General features: G+C 42.3%; 1 protein-coding gene across 3 annotated transcripts in view; it reads left to right on the forward strand.

The window, feature by feature from the left end:
* sema6cb (semaphorin 6Cb) overlaps window positions 1-17,106 on the forward strand; it is a 132,009-nt gene that overhangs the window by 54,103 nt on the left and 60,800 nt on the right. For all 3 annotated transcript variants that reach the window (XM_028424685.1, XM_028424686.1, XM_028424687.1), the window contains exon 4: window positions 1,247-1,441. The gene's annotated coding sequence lies outside the window, so the exon portion shown is untranslated. The remainder of the gene's footprint in view (window positions 1-1,246; window positions 1,442-17,106) is intronic.

A 17,106-nucleotide genomic window follows, 5' to 3' on the forward strand; every position in this document is an offset into this window, starting at 1 on the left:
AGCTGCAGTCAGCTGCCTCATTCAGGAGGGATTGGGAATGTAATGCAGCTCATCTGCTGCTCTGTGAGAATGAGTCAGTAATAGGCTTCATCCATGGGTAAGGATACAGAACGGCTCTGCAGTCATGACCTCCATCCCCACTGGGTGTTTGTATATTTAATTAAAAAACTCTTTTGAATAGGTTAGCTTGGTTACAGCATATATATCCACAGTTGCCGTTATCAATCCTTGTTCATTTGAAATGACTTTTGTGGTTTAACACACAATAAATGGTTTTCCTGGAAGTTCATCTGTCATAAAATCTCTTTAGTGTGATTGTGGGTTTTCTGTGGGGATGCTGGGTAAAGGATGACAGTGCTGTTAGAAAGGTGAGCTAACAGCAGAGTTGTGCTGGTTTAAACCCCAGCTGTGCTGAATGAATGAGTCTCTCGAGGACAGAGACAGGCTACAGGCGAAATGAAGAAAGTTTTAAAGCAAAGAAAAAGTCTAGAAACACATGAAGACAAAAAAATAAAAAAACTCCCAGCCAACATAATCCTTCTCAATTGCGTGCTAGAAAAAAAGGGTGGACATTGTGCTGTAAGTGAAGATGGAGGAAAAACAAAGTGAGGACAGGTCAGCGGGTCCACACTGGTTTTAGTGTGCTTATTGTTGTGAGCAGTGTTTTGTTATGCAGCAGATATCCCAAGATTTATCAGTCATGCCAGGCTGCATAATAATACCTCCATGTGTCAGTTGCGAAAACAAGTTTTGGATGGAGTGCCCACACAGTTTACCATAAGCGTAGGCATGTTAAACCACATGCTGCAGTCGGTCTACAGTAAGACAGCATACACTCTGTGGACACATACAAAGAGTGTGGGCAGAGGTTTGGAGTATTCAAAAAAAACTCTCCATACTTGTTAACAGTGAGCATACTTTGATATCATAAACTGCAGTGTGTCATAAAAAGGAAGGAGCAGACTTCCCGAACATAAAGCTCTTTAGTTGGTTTTAACTGCACACATCTGGCCCTGCTTACGGCCCCTGTGCTGGTGTTGGTTGTGATGTTATGACAGCACAGTGACTGAGGAGATTACAGTGAGAGTACGAACAGCCCCTCTCCATGGAGGCTCTGTGGGTCAGTGGCCCCGTTTAAGGGAGAGCGACAAACCCCTGAGGTCCTTCAGCAGAGGGGTTGTAAGCGCAGCTGTTCCAATTTGTGTTGTCCGTACTTATGTGTATTTTTTTTCTGTTGTGCTTGCAGGAAGTTTATTGAAGACTTCTTAGCGGGAGGACCTCTTAGGGGCTTTTAACCTCTGACAGCCCATTGACAACTTCGGTTATTTACCGTCATCCAGACCCCTCCTGCACACCCCCTGCTGAGGTCTTTTTCCTGAGAGAAGTAGGAGGAGGACACTGGATTGGTGGATTGTCGGACGTGGCAATTCAACTATAACCTGTAAGTAAATCCTGAATCTCTGCCTTAACTGCCACTAAGTTTTGCTGTCTTGTGTTTTGACATTGTCTTCTGTTGTGGCCACCCAGTGGTTAACAGAATACAGGAATACAGATTTTTCTGGGTTGAGTACAATTTAAAAAGGTACTGTTAGTAAGCTTTCGCTGTTTGTGTGTGATACATAATGCAGAATGCAGAGATGTTCCCCTATTTTCCCTAAGGACGGAAATACGGAAGCTTTTGCACAATGTTTGGCTTTCAAAAACTATTTTATTATTACTATTATTTTATAAGTCACTTATATAAACATAATAAAGTAACAAATACATTTTGTATGTGACCAAAAGTAATTGGACACAGTTTAATTTGCTTTAAACTGTCTGTTAGTTGGGACATCTTCATTCTTCAGACTACTAGATCTGCAGCTGAGGATTGTCTATGATGAATCAATCCATGGCATCTAATTGACAAACCACTGGAAAATGTTCCTGTTTCCAGACTGAAAGTTCAAAACATCTAATTGTTGCATATTCAGACAATACAATAAGTAGTTAGATGAAAACTTCTACAACTAAATTTACTATGTTGCCTGTGGCTGTCCTGAATCCAAGGCCGAGCTACATGCATATATCTTTCTGCAGAGAAAGTAGGTGGAGCTGGTGGTGTCGAACAGGTTCAGATTTAGTTCTTAGGAAGTGGATTTCCAAGATATACCTGCAAAACTAAATATTCCCTTTAAAGCATATGGTTTCATTCTTCTGTATTTCTGGTTTAAATGACGGGATCAGCCCAACACAGCTTGAGGACAGACATCGCAGGTTTCTATGCAAAGTTCTTATTATCTAAAACATCCTCTACTGAGACCCTTCAATAGGAAGATAACTAAAAGGCAGTGGGAAAAATTAGAGAAAAAAGAACTATTCAATGAGGGAAGAGATAAAAAGATAGAAATTGAGAAGGGATCCTCCCTCCTCTGAGCAGCATTGTGCATTAACCATGTAAACACTTGAGATTCAGTTCTGTTGCTCATTCAAATGCTGAACTGTGAAAAAAACCCACACACTTCAATGGCTTGTTGCAACACTGACATATGTGTGCACGGTGATTTGAAGTTCACACCGTCAGATTGGCCACAGTAATGAGAGGAAACATTCTGCCTGTTAACAGCTTTCATAGCTGATTGTGTGAGCTAGCACAGGTCACAGCTTTGTTTTTGTATTCTTCTAAAAGCAAAAAGACACTCGAGAGACATTCAGGCATAGTTCTGCCTCACACACACACACAGGTAGAGGAGTAAACATGAAGATTTTTTTAACACATTGTTTTGCCTGGATTGGCAGGGGCTTTATCCCCATGTGCTCTTATATTTGTTGATTTGACACTGTGACAGCTCACATTGGACTCTGGATCTCTTCATTTGTGCGCCCTTTCAAAGCCACTGTTGTGTGATCCCTCTTTTGGCTGGCTGTGCATACGTGCAGCACAGCACCATTGTGAAGTATTGTGCCTGAGTCAAAATGAATAGGAACCCACCACTTTCACATTGCCTCTGTGCTGACAGCAGGAAAACAATACATAATAGTTTGGTCAGTAGGTTGAGCATATAAGCACGAGGTGTTGGCACCGCCGTAGCACGAGAGGCCCCGATGTGGACAGCTATTTTCTGCCTGTCATTATTGATGACACAAAGACATATCAAAGGGGGTGAAATGGGACAGAATGGTAGTTGGTGCGTGTGCACAAGCGTGAAACATGATCAGACCGCTGAGTTGAATAGAGGTATTATCGTGCCAAAAATGTGAGAGAGAGGCAGAAAGAGAGTGAGAGTGGCATTACTTTCATATCTTGTCACCCACTCAGTCAACAACGTAGGCACTTTGTCCTTGCTGCTGTACATTGTTTGATGCATAGTTTGGATGTATGAACATTTGTTCATAGCCCACATGCTTTAGTAGAAGAAACAAAACAATCCTCTGTAACAAACACCAGAATGCTTCTGGCAAATCCGGCCTTCTTGTCCTTACTGGCACTGCTTCACTCTCAGACCGATAATTACAGATGAGCTGCTATTTTGTAATTATTCTCTATTATTTGTACATTTTTTTAAGCACCAAACTGAAAATGCAGCTGACTATAAGCTGGAAACTACCAGTTCTGGATGAATATGCTACACCTTCAGAACTCAGATGGAAATTCCTCACAATTTCTTTAAAATGTCCACATGTCCACTGACTCATGTGATGGGTACACGTCATGTTGTGTTGACCTCAGGAACATGAGATCAAGGGTGATGGTCACTGTAAAATTTGCTCCAAATGTTTCTGATCCAAGAACAAAAAGGTTAAGTTTTAGTGGTCAACAGTCATGTGACCTCAGGAAACACATTTTCAGTCATAGCTTTAGGTAACTTCAAATGTTTTGTTAATATTCTGGTAGAGACAGATATTGGTGGTCAAAGGCCATGTGACCTCGGAAAAAAACACATTTCTTGCCATAGCTTTAGGGAGCTTCAAATATGGTGCAAATTGTTGTTAGGATTCAAGAGGGAGAAGAGAAGGTTAGATTAGGTCAGGATAGGTCACATTTTGGTGTTCAAGGTCATAGTTACTGTGACCTCTGAAAAAAACTTTTTGGTCATAGCTTAAGGTAGGTTTTTAAAACTTGAAATGTTAACATGAATTCAAACATCTACCTCATTCCAAGGCAAGAATTGTATGAGTCTGGACAGATATAGCTGCATTTTCAGTCTGATTTATGATGGAAATGGCAGAGAGGAGATACAAGACAAAGGTCTTGGTCCAGATTTAATCCTGGTGAGTTGAAAGCATGTGGTTGTACTTGATCCTGCAGGATGCCCCCCGTGTATTTTCCCTGTCTTTGCCCTCTGATAAACTCCAGCTGACCTCTCTTGCTGTTTGCCCCGAGGGCTTGAGTCTTTGTCAGTGTCCTTATTTTCTCCTTCTCTCCCTTTCTTCCACGTTCTTTCCTGAGTTGCGCTCTCGATCAGTGTTAAATGAGGGCATGGCCACACTCGGATGTGCTGTGACAAATTGGCACAGAGGAGGCAGATGGTGATGGGGAGGAGACTGGTTGTCATGCCATTTGCTGCAGCGACATGAATTGATCTCCGTGCCGCAGAGCAACCACACATGCTCCACTTGTGTAATCCTGATTTTGGTTACCCTGTACACACACACACACACACACACACACACACACACATATACACATACACACCAACAATCTCTGATCCACATGCCACCCTACACCAGCCTTCCGTCTCCATTAGTATCAATGATGTGTGCAGCGGAGGCGCTCGCTAACTGTCAGAGGCTCTCCGCTTGGATCCGCTCAGAGAGGTGAGGGGATGCTGAGGGATTCTGACAGAGAGACAGAGCTCAGGCTAATGGTAGGCTGGTGGGAGTTGTAACACAGCCTACTATAGGCAACAGCACCACTGTATGTACTGTACATGTCAGCAGGCTGTACATGTGAGCAAGCAGTTCTATTTACAGAGCTACTGTCTTAACATTGCTTACCCAGGAGGCTTTGGTGCAGCTTGAGTAAAACTCCTATGGGTGCTTTTTCAGTGCAGCACAACTTGTGATTAGATCATAGTTTGTCTGACAGGACTAGCATAGCTCATTAGGATGTATCCCAAGGATGTGAAAATGTTCCCCAGTTTGGTTTTATTTTTACAGCTGTGGGAAAGAGTTGTTCTTTTGATAACTGGGGTTGTGGTAGCAGTAGTCTGAATTTATTTCTTTATTTATTTGTATAAACGGGACACAGGATAGGTTTACCCTCAGAATCTCCAAACCCATTTAAACCTGGGTTTTAAATGCATTCTTTTTTCTTAACTACATTGTAAGGATTCTTGGATGCTTCTCTTTGCAGTAAACATGGAGCATTGGTCCTTCCAAATATGCTCACAGTTTGAGGGGTTAAGATTTAGAAGCTCAAGAGCAGCACAGACCTGACAGCGTTTCGCGTCTTCCAGCGACTGACCAAACACATTTGGTGCTACTTTATGTATTAATATCATTTGGGAGCCCCATTGAAGCTCCACAGATGCTGGCTGAATTAACATGCTACAACATGCTTGTTTTTAAGCTCAGAGCTGCAACAGCTTCTGTTTGTAGCTAAACAAATGTCACTCGTAAGTGATCCCCAAAAAAAACTGCCACAGCGATCTGCTACTCACATTCTGGATCCAAATTGAGTGAACTATTAAAAAAATACAGGGTTTCAAAATGGAGGGGTTTGTTAATGGATCAGATTTTCTTTTCATTAAAAACCAGCGTTCAGTCTGTGGGCGGGAGGATGGGATAATTGCCGGCTTTAGCTCTCCTCACCTGGAACGTGACAGGATAACTTTCCCACGATTGCTTAATATTCAGAGCCCTAGGCAGGGGGAGATCGATCTACAGATGTGATGCATTCCCTGCCAGGCATTTGTAGAGCAAAGAGTACCCTTCTCTTTTTCCTCAGTGGCACAAAAGGAATATTTTTTTTTCTTACTGTTATTTGAGCTGTTTTGCAGCAGTGATCTGATGAGCTTTATAACTACAGAGAACACGTTATCGATTCTTCTCTATACACATACCACTCAGATAAATATTTTGCCTTCAAAGCAACTTTTAGCTGAGTTTCATGGTAATCAATGGCTAATTACCTTCACATGGAAAGCTAACAAAGTGCAACTTCTTCAGGCTAGCTTAACTAGCCAGTTTATCAAAAAAAAAGCATGCAGTGTTTTATGCTATGTCCTCATGCTATTAGACACTCTGAGATGCTGGACAGGAGCCAGTTTGTTGCAGAACACACAAATACAATTTGCGAGTCAGAGCTTGAGCACAGCTGACAAGCTGCGAGGAGAAAAACAGCCCTCCGATTGTGATAACAGCTCTTTCACTGTCAGCACAAACAATCTGCAGGCCATACTTCCCATAAGCAGGACTAGTGTTCACATTCACCACATTCATGCAAAAATAAAAACACTTCCAGAGCGTGAGGTGCAAAAACAAATCTTCAGCCGAGTTTAAATAAATCATCTCCCTTTAATGGGGGGGGGGTGCTTCTACACAGTCAGCAAACATGGCTGCCATCCGGCTGCACGCTTCTCAGTCCAGACGTCAGATGCCGTGCATGTGTGCTTTACTTTAAAATCACTCCTCAAATCTCTAAGTAATTCCATCCCTCTGCTCAGGTTTGGAAACATTTAGCCAATTTGGATAAGGAGGGTGGGATTACTTGAAGTTGGGGTGAAAGTCAGGAGGCCCTCCAAGACTGCCTCAAGGCTGTTTGTAATTACAATTCACCTGTGCAACGGGTCAGCGGTTTAATATTTAGGGCCCGAGCACCGAATGGTGCAAGAGCCCTATTGAAACCCTTAGGATTATTATTAGGGCCCGAGCACCGAATGGTGCAAGAGCCCTATTGAAACCCTTAGGATTATTATTTAGGGCCCGAGCACCGAATGGTGCAAGAGCCCTATTGAAACCCTTAGGATTATTATTTTTTTTTTTTTTTTTTTTTTTTTTTTTCCCCCTCCGAGATCGCATTTTTGGAGGCCTTAACATGCCCAAAAACTCACCAAACTTGGTAGAAAAATTCATTCGCCCGAAAAATTTTGAAATTTGCTGACTTTTGAAATGCACATATAAAAATGGCTCTATAGCGCCCCCAACGCGTAGCCCCTCTGGCCGGTTTGACACAGGATTATGAAAATTGGCACACATATGTATCACCTCAAGACGCACAAAAAAGTCTCTTGGACCCCCCCTCCAAACCCAACAGGAAGTCCGCCATTTGAAGGTTTGTGGCCATTTTTGGCGATGTGTGACCCTGCTGCCAAACTTTTCACGCCTCGCATACTTCAACGGATTGAGCTGAAATTCGCCGTGTCCACTCAGGACACCATAGGGAATAGACGCATTCCAAAACTCTTACAAAAGTCTTACGGTGTGGCCGGGGCGTGGCCTCAAAGTTTGACCATTTCTGAGGACACAGAAAGTCTCTATAACTTCTTCGTTTTCTGTCCGATCTGTACGAAATGTCACATGTATGATCAGAGTCTGACCCTAAACACATCTATACAACAATATTGAGGCTTTGACAGAGCGCCACCTACTGGCTACACAAAATGTTGTGTTTTCATAGGTTTTTCTGCCTGCCCCCCTGGCCTGTTTTGAGTAGGGTCATGAAAATTGGTACACATGTGTATCACCCCAAGATGCACAAAAAAGTCTCTTGGACCCCCCCTCCAAACCCAACAGGAAGTCCGCAATTTTGAAATTTCTGTTAATTTTTGGCGATTTGTGACCCTCCTACAAAACTTTTCACGCCTCGCATACTTCCTCCAAATGAGCTAAAACTCACTGTGTCCACTCAGGACACCATAGGGAATAGACGCATTCAAAAACTCTTACAAAAGTCTGACGGTGTGGCGGGGGCGTGGCCTCAAACTTGACCATTCGCCATTACAAAGGAACTCACTGTATTTATTGCCCTAATGCGTAGCCCCGCTGGCCAGTTTGACACAGGTTCATGAAAATTAGCACACATGTGTATCACCCCAAGACGCACAAAAAAGTCTCTTGGACCCCGCCTCCAAACCCAACAGGAAGTCCGCCATTTTGACTTTTGTGGCAATTTTTTGCCTATTTTTGACCCTGCTTCAAAACTTTTCACGCCTCACATACTTCATGCAATTGAGCTGAAATTCACTGTGTCCACTCAGGACACCATAGGGAATAGACGCATTCCAAAACTCTTTCAAAAGTATTACCGTGTGGCGGGGGAGTGGCCTCAAAGTTGACCGTTCGCCATTACAAAGGAACTCGCTGTGTTTTATGCAGTACTACCCATATACTTTATGCAATGTGGACAAAATCTTACAGTACTGCTATGGACCTGAGTCTGAACAGATATATATGCTAATAGGATGATACGGTCATAGCGCCACCTACTGGTAGCAGGAAAGTTTGGTTGTAAACATGTGTTCGTTGTATCTCTGTGGAAATAAGAGGAGAGCATAGGACAGGAGAGTATAGGAGACGAGAGCATAGGAGAGAAGACTGCGATGACCCCGCGGATCGCAAGGTGCGCGAGGGCCCGCAATGCTGCTTGCAGCTTTAATTTTTTTTGTCTTTACCAACATATAAAGGTCATAAGATGGTGAATCTTATTTATAAAATTTGTCTGCAATCGGGCTTAATTTATGATAATGCTCTATGCTATTGAATAATGTTTACTTTGAGCGCACATTAATTCTATTATAATAATGTTTCCGTATTTGCCTGTGCCTCTTTCACCCTTCAGATAACTCCTGTGCACATTAAAATTGATCTATTTGGACAGTTGGCGGGGATTCAAAGGGGTTGCTTGAGATGGAGTGGGATTTTTTTAGGCTTTTGGCTGCTTGCTGTTGTCAGTCTGACACTCACTGCACGTGCAGAGTGAAGATCCATTGAATATTAGACTTACGATATCCAGTGGCACTGCCTATCAAAACACAGAGAACGTTGCTGTGGACATTTTGGGATCTCAGCCAGCTCAAATAGATCAGAAAGTCATAAAAAGTTTTTTAAATATAGATTTTTTTTGTAAAGCAGCAATGTAACAACTTCAGATCTGACTGCAATAAAAAGGACTTGGAGGCTAGGGGCTCAGGCAAGCCTCAAAGCCTTGTGTTTTTAATGACAGAATGTGCTCCGTCATTTAGAAGACTGATTAAAAGCCCTTTGTGTCACAGTCTGGGCGGCAGTAGCATATGGCCGAAGGGCTTAAACGTAGAGAGGAGACATCTGCAGCACCAAATCACTGGGACAGAAGCAAGGAAATGAAATCTCAGAGATTAAAGGGAATCTGCCTCATTTCCCCTCCAGAGAAATGCCTCATTTGCGAATACCACTAGTTTTTAGTTTTCAATTGAGACACAGTGGAAGAAGGCTTATTTCAAGCTGATTCAATGGCATATAAATTACACTGTATGTTCACACGCTAGCATCTGGCTTTTGACCTTAACGGGAGTGGGTGACATTCTTTGCGATGGTCACTGGTAGTTGTCAGTCTATCTTTGGGCCTCTTTACTTCACCTGCTTTCCAGTGTTTCTCATTTGTTACATGCACACTTTGAGAAGCAGTCAATTGCCTAGAGATTTTTCCAGGGCTTAAAACCTCTGTAAAAGCAAATGTGTACACTGTAAATGTATGTATGTATGCATGACTCTTTTTTCTTATAGCCTTTTAGCGTCATTTGTTTCTTCTTTAACTAAATATGGCTCTTTTCTTCAATAAGAGCGTGTTTGTTTAGAGTCTGGATGGCAGCCAGGCCACAGTGTATACTAAAGATAGTGTATATCATGGGCTAATAGTATGTCAAAGGCTTACACAAGCAAACATTCTGGCAATAAGTTGTTAATGTTCTTCGTACAGTTCAGAGTCCAGGACAAGAGATTTTCTTTGGCTTTTGCATGAAATTACAAGATTTATTTTATGCTACATGCTACCTGAATGACACCCTGGGCAACTCATTCAACAATATTTGACCCAGATGCATTCATTTGTATTAACTTTATGTAAACATAGAGCTTCACATGGTCCTACACAGCTGTCATAGTTCCAGATCTGCATTGATTTTGTTTCAAATACGTATTATTTACTGCTGGAAATATAATTTAAAAGAAGTATTTAAAGCTTCACAAATAATGCAGATTTATTCCTTTGTTGATGACCTGCAAACCCCATCGCCGTCCCTGTGGATGTAGTACTGATTTTATTTTGTTTAAATTAATAAGTATTCCAGAGAGTTCCCTATAGACACAAAGCTGTCTCTCTTTTTACATTTCTATTTTCTCCACGTAGACGTCCCCGACTGTTTGCATCTCCTGCTTAGTTTGACTCAAATGTTTGTGTGCTTTCATCTTCCTAGACTTTACAGCTCTCTGAACAATCTCAGCGCGGTTCTTTTTTTAAGACAAGCAATAGTTATTGAAAGAGGATCTTTTTTTTTTTTTGTAGCTCACATTCTGGTTCATCAGTACCCAGCACACAGTCTTGAATTGAAGAACAACGTGGCACCTGCTCCACAGAGGCTCGTACATAATGAAAAATATGCAGCGATTGAGCATCAAGGTCATTGTGGCAGAGGATTTCTCAAGTGGGCTGAAAAGTCATCTGTGGCGTGAGCAAATAAGGCCAGGTGGCTGATGAACTCCAGGAATAGTTTGACAAACCCTATCACCAGTGACAAATTAAAGTGTCAGCTAGCGGCCGACGTGGCATCACATTTCCCGTGTTGTTCTGTGATAAACCCCAGTGCCGAGCCAGCAGCACACAAACCGTCTGCACCACAGCCTGAGAAGGCTTTGAGGACAGAGGTACAGTAACAGGAGACTCAGGGAGAAGCTTGTCTGGGTGTATTGATTAGACCAGACGTCCAGACGACTGTTACAGCCCCTGACGCGGGCGGGCGAGCTGGACTGGCTGCTCCCTCGTTCTTCTTCCACACGCAGCTGAAAGAAAGCATTTTGAAATGTGACATGACACACTGTCAGCACCAGTGGATGAAGGAATATGTTTCCTGGCTACATACATGGTTTTTTTTCTTTGCTATCACACATTTAAAGATACCAAGAATCCATTGTGTCTGTCTGAGACACGGGCCGCAGAATGCATTTTCACACAGTGCTTATTTTACACAGCATGTGTCCTTGTCTGGAGGCTTTGTGTCACAAACCCCTCAGCAGCCACAGTTCACTGGAGAACTGCACTAGTAAAAGCTAACTGCATAAAAACCTGGCAAAATGGAATGGGTTGTTGTAATAGTGGTGTCAGTCAGGCGACAGCTACAATGGTAAGCCTCATCATGCCCCATCGTCACCATTTAGGCCATCTAAAGGTATTCTTTTAGTGCAGGGATGTATGGGCCATTTTACGCTACTGGAACTTCCTATGAGGGACCTCTTTTAGGCTTGTGCATGGGAGCAGAAAAAGACCAGCAGGTATTGTTTTTAAAACTGCAAGGCTGACTCTGATGGGTTCAGGCACCTCTAAAAAATGTACCATAACACATAACATAAACAAGAAAATACAATGTAAACAGGATGTAAAGTGGTGCAGGTTCATTATATCACCTCATCACTCCAGAGGATCCTGCGTGCCAGTGGAAACAAGAAGGGCCAATCCTATTAACATTTGTGCGTATTGTTCCTTCCATGAATGCCTGCAGTGGAAAAAAACACCTTAGATCGAGTCATTGACCTCCTGCAGCGATCATCATAGCAGTTCTTTTCACCTGAGCCAAGGTGTGAATGGTAGTTAAGCCTTTGGGAGATTGCACTGTAAGTGGCTGAAAGATGGTGTCTATGACCACCTTGTGTGTTTAGGGATGATTGTTTCAGTTTAAATTAGAAGGAAGCTGTCAGTTGGTCTTTATCCAACATCCCAGTGGTTTGAGTGGACCATGAAGAACCATGGGTACAGAAAATAATTTCACACTGACATGATGAGGCTGTAGCATGTCATCCATTTGCTCTTAAAACAACATACACAAGTAATGGTGGTTGGGTAAATCCTGTGGCGCAAGATAAGAAATAATGCTGCTGCAATCTGCGGTTGTTCCTGGCAAAATATATTTAACTTAAATAATATACTGAATTATATGTTTGCAAAGACAGCAGTTGTTGCCTATTAGTTGTTTACATAAACACAAAGTTCAGATGTAATAATTAAGCAAAGGTCATTTCCCATTCAGAACCACTGCAAATATGATAGATAGTAGGACTTCTAAGTCGTACAATTAACATAACTAGCTGTTGCATAAGTTCAGAAGACCTCTGGCTGTGGCTGCCAAAGGGCGCCATACATCATCTAAAATGCCTCTATGTATACAGGCGTTCTAACAGAAGCACACACTTTCTCCCACTCTCATACACAGACACATTCAGCCTCTTGTCAACATGGCCACAAGAGTAATGGACCCAGGTCTGCTCCTGAACACAGACTAATGAGAATCTCAAATCCGACAAGCAGAGTGCATTTATCACGCACTCGCACTTAATGACACCACCACCCAGGCTCAACGGCACACTCACGCCAGTATCTAGCCCCTTTATGGATAGCCCCGCTTGTCCCCTCGCTTTTCCTATTATTATAGCTGCTTGGTCAACCCTAGAGGAAGGATGAAGAGGAGGAGGAGGAGGAGGAGGAGGAGGTGGAGATGTAGAATCATACCCTGTAGTAAATCTGCTTGCAGAACACAAGGTCTTACTTTTCTTTATGTCGTCCTGTCCATGTCTCTCCTCCCTGTGTAAATTCACTACTTATTGTGTTGTTTATGTGCCTGTTTCACTCACAGCTCTAAAAAATTAAAGTGCAGATGAGTGGAACACTTTGCTTGAGAAATAGTCAGGCAGTCGGCACATGAATACTACATACGCTGCTTTGATCTGCCACTATGAAGTGCAGTTTTTATTTGTGGGTGACATGGAGCTTTGCACAAGGCCTCTTGACTCGAAACTTTAAAGAAATGTCTGTCAAGGTAGCACAGTTTTTCAAGCGATTAGACATTTTGGCAGTGGATATAAAGCAGTTATTGCACAGAAAGTTTGAACATTGTGAAGCTGTGATGAAGGAATGAATCTTAAATACAAAGCCTGAACAAACTGCACTGCCTGGCGCATTGATCTTTATGTTGGGCGGGGGGAAGCATGATTTGAGCCCTAATTAGATGGACTTCTAGCAGACTCTGCTGCATCTAATGACTGTTGGGGATTTAGACAAAGATAAGAGCTTATCCTCCTTAAGTGCTGGAAAGGCTACATTATCTCAACTGAAATCGGGGCTACGCTTCGACACAAAACTCAGACACAGTACACACACTAGCAGCCGACTCTCTGACTTGGCAAAGTGCTGCTGAGGTGGTAAAGGTGCCATGATGTCAGGATAACAGTGGGACACAGTGATTTATGCCTCTGATGCCGCCTCAGGAGTTTGGCAACTGGATATCAGTTTATTCCAGAAAGATCTAACAATCATTTATTGTGTCAACTCTACAGGTTGATGGTACAAAAAAACAAAACAGAGCAGCTACAAGGCTAAATGTCAACGAACAACACCATAAGACTGGTTATCTTATAGTCATGTATTAACTAGGGCAACCTTAGCCTTAATTAATACTCAAACTACTTTATAGTGTTTTTGTTTATGCAATTCTCTCAGCCATGAAGAATAACTAGATGGATTATATTTGTAAAGCTCTGATGAAGCTTTAAAGAGTTTTCAAAAGTTGAACTTTTATAAGAAGTGAAACTGCTGCTCTTGTAGCAGCGTGCCCTCCTGTGGTTGATTTAATTGCTCTGGAACACATCCTGCCATTAGGATGGGATGCAGTAACATTGTAGCCAAAAATAGTGGAAAAGCTCAGCGGAGATTAGAGAAGTGTGCCTTTAAAAGTGGCAAGTTTTTCATAATAAGAAAGGGGTTTTTTTTTGTTTTTTTTTACTAATTGTAATACAAAACATGACAAATACAAAAAAAACAGAAAAAAAATTAACGGTCCAACAGGATATAAATTTACATTGTAACCAATCTCCTTTATTTCAAATAGAGAATGAGCTCCACAGCCACACATACATTACAGAAAATGGCTGAGCAGATTGTGGCCCCTAAGAAAGCATTTAATTAACCTGAAAACATGAAAATTGTAGAGAGGCATCCAGCAATGCTGGAGCCAAGGGCCGGTTATGTTGCTCCATGTCAGGGATCCTCTTATATTTGACTACTGTAACTAATCATTAAAGTAATTCAGCACTGTTGATGATTTGGTACTGAGGCAGGACCTGCCAGCCTGTAACTGAGTAGTGGAATTGATTGTCTATCTGATTCCAGACCAGTGAGCTGTGAGACGCTGTCATTCCCTTCCACCCCCTCCTCCTTCTCCTCCTCCTCCTCGTTGGGAATTTTGTCTTTCTGCTGTCACTGTCCATGTCCCATTTCTGTGTTTGATGCCCTGACTCCTGCTATCCTCCCTCCATATTCCATGACACACTGATGAGGTGAGAAGAGCCACACCGCTCTGTGGCATAAGATTGCCAATGGCCAGTGACTTTTCTTGGGGAAGACGGGAGATGTTACAGCCATAAAATGAGATAAAGTGAGCTTGAAAGCTCCTGGGTCTTTCAGTATGTGTTTAGATGATATCATCAGTGTGAGACGGCGGTAATGAAAGTGAGGTCAGCTGCCACCGTGGGCTACTGCCCCGAAAGGTAGCACTGTCCTGATAAGACCGCTGTCTCTTTTCATCTCTTCTTTTAAGGCTTCTGGTGTTTGATGAAGCTGACGCACGGTTGTCGGGTTGGAGTGGAAAAGGCGTCTAATAATTGGATGCACGCTCTACGTACAGAGCATGTTTGTCCCAAAGACAATGATGAAGTGTTTAATCTTCCCAGGAACAGCGAACCACACAGGCATGATGATGCCATTATCTCTGTGAGGCACTCTCTCCGAGAAGCCTCACTCTTACCCTTGATTTATATTTCCCTTCATCAGCATCGACCACTCAGATTGCAAAAATCATCCATTTATAAAAGCAAGGCTCGCTGCTTTTTGTTCTTGCTTAACTGAAATTCACCCAATGTACTTTTGTTGCACGTTCCCTCGCTAGCTCTTCTCCTTATAATCTTGTTGGGGTAATGTGACAACGATGGATCTTCTCTGTGACAGCTGTGTGATTGCCTCTGCTAACAAGTATAAAAGGCAGAGGAAGAATCTTCACAGCTATCTTCCTTTGATCAATTTTCAACCACTCTTGCCTTCCTGTGATTTATCTTCTAAGTAACTTTGGCACACTTGAAATGTGACCTCTTCTTTTGTCTTTTGACTATCAGAAGGTCTCCTTGTCGTATCACACAAATTTTTTTTTTACTCCAAACAAATGGCGACATTGATCGGTTCGGGGAACTCATATCACTCACAACTTTCATTTGAATGAGCCAAACTAGACAGATATGAGGCTCATAATTCACGTTTTTATCAAGAGGGAATAAAAGTTCTGCTAGATTGATAATTCTTGCAGGATGTCTTTCAAAATAGGAAGCGCAAAGGGTTTGAAATGTGCACCACAGGGGAGATGGAGATCAAAGAGCCTACATGTTAATAGAGAACTCTCACTCTCACTTTTTTTGTTAATGGACACAAAGCCACCATGAAGTCCTCGACAGTGGTGGTCCTCAGCTGAAGGATCCTTAGCAAAAAACTATTTATCAGCGGTGCCAGCTTTGCATTTATGACCTCGGATTGAGTCTCTTTATCTCATAAAAAGCACTGGAAACCTTTTTTTTTTTTAATCCATTGAGCAGAGGGCTTTTTGGTATGCTTGTACTGTATTTATCTGATTGACCACTGCTGTGTGTACCACATCTTGTTGATCTCTTCTTTGATGAGGTAGCTGTTTTTCCTCCCAATGCCTGCTTCATACTGTGTATTTTTATTTTATTTTATTTTAGCAACGAAGCTGTGGCATAGAAACAGCCCACTCTTTGTGTATTGCCATTTGGAAAATGAAGAGTCTTAATTCTTGTTGTCATTACAGGCCCTGCCTGGCACAGTTAAGCTTCTGTAGGAGTTTTTTTTTTTTTCTTTTGTTTCCCAGGATTTATTTTGTGTAGATGCCTACATGCACAGACAGCAAAATCGGGTTGTGCAATAAAAGCCAAGCCTCCAGATCACCTTATACACAGTGGGATCAAAGTATTAATTGGTTTTACTGGTATTATCTTGGACAGTAAACATGCAAACAAATGTGCCGGCGTGCTCGAAAACACAATCTGATCAAAGGGACTGCAAGCAAACCTCTTAGCTCTGTGTGCATCCCTCCTTATGAGTTTGTTTATGCACCTGGGGGGACAAACATTTGCACCACCAGTGTTACTTTTGACTCAAAGCCTAAAATGACTATGTGTTTCTGCGATGCCTTGTGCTAGTCTTTGTGCCCTTGCAGACAGTCAGCAGTTCTGTGGGAATCATGACAGGAGATTATATCTGCTCTTTCCTCTTTTATATCAGCACTTTCCTTCACTGGTTTATTATCACAGCAGACAACACTGAACAGCACTGGAACAGGGGTGTTGTATTTCCACCATACAGTGTCAGGGAAACACCTGTTAGTAAATGCCATCTGATTCTGCTTTTATTTTTATTGGGCTAAGTGATTGCAGTGTCGGTTAATAAAATCCCACACTTGTCCTCCATTCAGAGATTCCTGTTCCAGTTTTCACCCCGTAAGGTTAGTATCCTCAAACACTTTATCAACCACCTCTAAACATTCCCAGGGGGCAGTCCTCAAGTCGATAAGTTGGCCGACTTGGGCTGCTAGGTCAGATTGGAGTCCCTGAAATAGAAAGGTAAAAATGGAAACAGACAGAATCCAGAAAACAACAACACTCAGGCTGCTTTCCCCTCTTTGCTCTGCATTTCGCATCACTAGCCTCAGGGGTATCCAATTATGACGCCCTTGAGGGAATGACAGTGCTTGGATTTCTGTCAATACAGGGTTCAGGTAGTGTTTCTCAATAACATTCTGAATTATTGATGACAGAGAGATTGAAAGGAGGAGGGGGTAGTTAACATTCTTTTATATATGAAGAGGAGAACAAGAGATGAGG

This window comes from Parambassis ranga, chromosome 16 (assembly GCF_900634625.1).
Source record: "Parambassis ranga chromosome 16, fParRan2.1, whole genome shotgun sequence".
Taxonomy (NCBI): Eukaryota; Metazoa; Chordata; class Actinopteri; family Ambassidae; genus Parambassis; species Parambassis ranga.